This window comes from Parasteatoda tepidariorum, chromosome 6 (genome assembly GCF_043381705.1).
Source record: "Parasteatoda tepidariorum isolate YZ-2023 chromosome 6, CAS_Ptep_4.0, whole genome shotgun sequence".
NCBI classification, from domain to species: domain Eukaryota; kingdom Metazoa; phylum Arthropoda; class Arachnida; order Araneae; family Theridiidae; genus Parasteatoda; species Parasteatoda tepidariorum.
Window position 1 is genome coordinate 45,167,444 of NC_092209.1, and position 6,161 is coordinate 45,173,604.

The window sequence follows — 6,161 nt, forward strand, 5'->3', positions numbered from 1 at the left end:
TGCGACAAAGGGGGCACACGTGGAAGCTCATTGGCAAGGGCCATGAAACTTTTTGAGTCTATCTAACCATTTATGTTATTAATTTTAATCTATCTTTATTATTTTATGAGTTATTAACTAAGCATCAAAATGGGTCCGGGACTTTATAAACACCCTGTATATTAAAAACTGCCTCATGGACATGTTCTTGATTATCTACAGGATAGAGTAAGACATAAATAAAGCTAATTAAATAAATGTTTTAATATCGGTATAATATTAAGTATAAATAAGTGTAGAAAATGAAAATCGAACTAATTTTACTCTATCATGGCCTCGCACTGAAAAATGTTAACATTAAGCTATTTGCAATTAGATTTTAGACAACTCAAGTACGCCTTCTTGAAAGTAACACTTTCGCTTTGCTGTGCTCGTAAATCTTAAATTAACTCATTGGTGAAGTTCAGTCTAATCGAATTTTTAATCGTAATAAAAATAAAATGGAAAATTTTCGTACTTACTTTTTCACCAATTTCTTACTTTTTTTAAATCTTTGAGACATTGTCCAACCTAATCAAAATAATTATAATAAAAAACTGCTATTAATTATCTTTGGAATATAAATGAGCTGTATAAATGGTAAATAAAAAGTAAGGCCTTTGAAAGTTATCCACCAAGTTTATATGAAATACGGATAGTATTTAAGGTCTATATTCATTGCATGCTTGTTAATACATATATATATATATATGTATATATATACAGGGTTATTCATAATTCCCTCTGGGGTTTCGAAGCGTTATAGTAAAAAAACGAAGACGAATATGGCAAAAAAGAACATTCGAAATTATTCCGAAAGTATTCAAGTTTTAATTTAAGCTGTTGCCGGTAGATGGCAGTAACATGTACCACTGAAGCCAGTTGTTATAAAGGAAAATGGCGGATCCCCGGAGGGAATTATGAATAACCCTATATATATATATATATATATATATATAGGATTGTTATAACTCATAACTATATGCTAAATATTTATACCTTAAGCTATACCTTATTATTATGGTAAATATTTAAACTTAACTTCATGATTTAAACATTTTATATCTTTATTAAATTCAACAACTTTATTCTGCATGCATGCAACTATCTTTAGTTAAAACCTACTTTTATATAGCTATGCAAATTTGCTAAATTCGTTTCATTGTTTCCAAATGTATGGACATAAGTAGAAAAAAAATAATGAGAGTTACGGCTTTCTTAAACGACGCAACTATTTTTCGTTAAGGGAAACTAACGGTTTGCAAAATCTATCTATATTCTATTTTCCATTGTTTAAATATTATAAATCTGAATAAGAAACAAAAGTTAATTCACAGAAAATTCGTTTTTGCGTGTGCGTGCGCATGTGGTTGATTTTAATTAAATCACTTCCATTTTGAAATTTAAAGTAAATTTCGCAGCACTTATATCATATTTTAGAGCTTCAATATTATATTTATTATAACTTAAATTGATTCTTCATGCTATGGAGAAAACATTTTACTGCTTGAAAATCTTAACATTAGATCAGAAGTTTATCATTATGAAAACTTTTTTTTTTTCGCGTTCTGCTAAGAATTACTTTTGGAATAAGGGCCTATAATTGAAATTATGAACTAAACCTAACGACTATCGCTAATAAGAGATAGTAGCTCAAAGGTACAAAGGTACTTATTTTTTGAATTAAATTCTTAAAAAAACTGGACCAGAGGCTTATGACGAAAATTGATTTTGTAAATAAGCATAGATTTTTAGACTACGGTATAATTCCACATTTTTGTTAGTTTATATATAATATTTTTTTTTTAATTTAAAGAAAAGTAGTGTAGATTAAAAAAATTCTCATATTAACTCTTACATTTTGTTTGCTTTGTGTTCATTTTTTCCCTCATCTATATTCATAAAAATTAGATTCATTAAATGAAAAAAATAAAGATTTAAAACGAAAAACCTTTTGAAACATAAAGAAAAAGAACATTCTAATCTTGCATAGATAATTTCCAACTCTACAGATAATTTCAAAGAAACAACTCTTTTGTCATGATTTAGAAAAGATTTGATTTTTCAATAAAATATTTATTTTCAAAATTTATGCAGTTATATTACTTACTAATGTATCACCCACGCTGAATGTATCAATATTCCAAACGAAATAATATATTGTGATGGAAGTGTTGCCATAGTTACTAAGTCGTTACTAACAATTCAAAATCTCAACCGAAATGATTTTAGAACTCAAATTAAAGATCTTTTTTTCACAGCAAAACAATTTTTTTTAAATATTTTATTTATAATTATTTTTTTTCTAAATAATCGTCAACTTAAAACGGTTAAATACCGAAATGCATATGAAAATAAAAGATAGGAAATCGTTCTTCCTTTTCTTAGTAAAAAATTATAATGATCTTCATCCCTGTCAATTAAATCAAATTCAAAGATTTAATGAAAATATGTAGTTCGTGTGCGAGCAAAATTTTTATAGATTCCGTTTTGGATTTTTAAGGAGTGCAGCGCACTGCATACTTTAAAATTGACCTAAGTTCACTTTTTTTCAGATACTGGAAAAGTTTGTTCCAAAAATCTAAAAAAAAAAAAAAAAAAAATTGGTAACAGGAAAAACAGTATGTAATATAATTAAGGATGCATAACTAATCTACCCAATTAGCGGCAAGTGGTTGCAGTAACTACCATTGTTAAAAGATACTTATTAATAAGCCTTTGTTTCGTGAAGCTTGTTGAATTATGACGATGTGAGAGCCAGCAAAATTCAAACGATTTTTACCGCGAATCATCAAAAACTTATTCGAAGAACTAATTTTATTTAGGATCAACCGTTATTGTTTGCAACTAGAGAAGAAAAGATTAGACCCAAACATGTGATTTATAAATCAGATCTAATTGGATACGTATAAACGGCATCAAGCGTGTGCCTAACCTGATTGACTTCTGAATCGACGAATGTCGTGATTTACCCACGATGACGTCGCTTGTAGGTATCCAATTATGACCAGCGATATTTTTTAAAAAAACGTGTCCAGAATAAGTATTTTTAAAAATATGTTTTTATCAGGTTTTATGTTTATATTTTGTTTCTTTGTGTCTGGACACTTCACAGGAAATTAATCAACAGATATCCTCGTTTATCCTTTAAGAAAGCCAGACACTATTAGTCATCATAACGCCAACCTCCAGCTCTATTACTTTACATTTAACATAAATTATAATTAAAATTGTTACTACTTATTTCATATTATAAATATTAAATAAATTATAAAATATAATATAAAATTTGAACAATTACAATACAGGGTGTTTATAAAGTCCCGGACCCATTTTGATGTTTTATAACTCATAAAATAATAAAGATAGATTAAAAATAATAACATAAATGGTTAGATAGACTCAAAAAGTTTCATGACCCTTGTCAATGAACTTCCACGTGTGCTCCCTTCGTCGCACGGAGAATATCAAGTCGGTAGTCAATTTCACACCAGGTAGCGGCAAGCATGTCGGCATCCACAGAGGCTATTGCGTTGTTATTCTGGCTTTTAGGTCATCAACGTTCAACACGATCCTCCTGTAAGCATTGTCCTTTATAAATCCCCAAAGAAGAGAGTCCAGCGGCGTTATATCAGGTGACCGAGTCATTGGGCCTTTCTTTTTTACAGAAAAGACGGTCTCATCAGTCGTATACTTAGACACGTTGGAAAACTTCGTATTTCCACAACTAGAAGAGCTTCAGCCACATGTCTTTTTGCAACAAGATTTTGCACCACCTCATTGGGGTATCATCGTTCGTAGTTCTTTGAATGACCATTTTCCAGGAAGATGTATTGGGCGAAGAGGTCCAATTTTGAGTCTATCTAACCATTTATATTATTCATTTCAATCTATCTTTATTATTTTGAGTTATTAAACATCAAAATGGGTCTGGGACTTTATAAACACCCTGTATTTTAAATTTTATATCAAGAAATGATTATAGTTTTCCTAAAACAAAAAGAAATATTAATTTTAAAGAATGTTACTGTTAAATTAACATTTTGAATTTTATGTTACAATCGCGTTAATTTGCGTATGCATTAGATATTTTCAATGCTTATATAGTAGAAGTAACATATATATTAAGTACATTAAAACATTACATTTCAATGTAATCACTATTTTTTTTAACAGTTCAAAATGCAATCTTAAAGGTTCGAGTGTTTAAGGTATATATACTAATCAATTAGATATGGAAGATTACGTTACGAAAACAAACAGACGTGCTTTTTCCAAACTAACAAAGATTTTTATTTCCTCCCTAGATAGATTTGGAATGCTAACCTCCTAAATAAGGTAGCTTCATTTTTGCTCCCCATCTTAAGAAATGGGTGACTCAATGCAATTTTGAACTTATTTATAAAATCTCGAAAAATATTGCAAAAAAGTTCAATAATTATCTTTAAGCAACACTCCTACAACTGCTAATTGCCAGCCAAGGAAGTCATGGAAATGAAGCCTCCACAATATCCTAAGACCAAAGTCAGGGTGATTGCAATGTGGTAAACATAATGCATGCTAACCATCTTTACTTCTTAGACAAGCCGGTACCCACGACATACTAATATTAATAAAAAAAAAGAGAGAGAGAAACTGTAATGCTCACAGAATGAAAGTGTAAAAAAATTACATTTTGTAATGAGTAATATAAATTTTAAAAAAATATTTCAATTAAAATTTTTTTTATAAGAATTAAACAAAACCATTATTGTACAAAATAAAATTCAATGTTTATTTGGATTTTATTCTTCAGTGTCTTAGTATAATTTAATGTTTATTATAAAACATAAAATTATACTACTTATACGAAGTATAACTTAATGTCTATTATACTTCAGATATTTCTATTTCTTGAATTATTAGAAGTTCTTAAATAGAAAACGTTTTCTTTTTCAACAAAATAAATTATAAACAAGGAACAGTTTAAAAATTCGTGTTTTCCTCCGGTTTTTCAGGTTGAAATAACATTGTTTTCATATATCGGGATTCTAGATACCACAATGCATGGTACTAATTGCCTGGGGGGGGGGGGAAAAACGACGAAAAAGAACGTAAATTTCGACGAGTCTCAAAAAGTGATTATTTAAATGTGCGATTAGAAACTTGCGTTTCATAATGACAAAATCACGAAGAAACATTGCAATAATTACAGGGGAAATATTGATTGAATTCACAATGAAATTGGCACAAATAAAGCGGGACTGAGTAATTATTTGAATGCGTGATTTATAACTAGAAACGCGTAACAAAATTACGAATTTTTAAAACCGTGTGGGAAACATCGCAAAAACCGGCGAAAAAATGATTGAAAAATAACTTGAATACGATGAAAACGAAGCGGGTCAAAAAGTTATTGTTTAAATAGGAGTTTCAAATCGTCAAAAACGATTTTTAACTCCCGCATTGTAATAATATAGTAGTAAAAATACGGTATGTTCAAAATCAGGTAGAAAAGCATAGCAATAACTGCAATTTATATCTCGCGAGTTGTAAATGTATAGGGAATTTAAAAACCACATGGAAATAGACGTAAATGGTTAAAAACGATCCAAAAGTCGATCGTTTTTAAGAGATTTATGATGAAATCGGAAAAAATAAAGTCTAAAAGTGATTACTCAAATTCGAAAATCGTATTAAAAATATTGGATTTTTTAAAAAACATTCGGAATTTCGTTGCAATAACATTTGAAAAAGCGATCGAGATCAACACAGATTTACAATAGAATCTGAAAAAATTAAGCGCATTAAAAAGTAATGACTTAAAAGAGCATTTTAAAATGTTTGACTTTTTATTTTTTGATTTCAAAGAAAAAAAATCATTATGTTTAGTAGCTTAAGAGGGCAGCAGGTTGTGCACTCTTTCTCCTTGCATATGCAAAATTTCCCGGAATGCACATTTAGCCGTCTTTTTTTCCATTTATGAATAAATAATTAACAAAACTAAATTCTTCATTATACTATCTCACTTTTATATCATTTTAAATAAATGTCTATAATAATAAACTTTCTTTTTTTTATTTAAAAAAAAGGAACATAAAAATAATGTTAAGTATTATTAAATTATTTCAATAAACTCATTTTTAGTTATTACATATAGAATT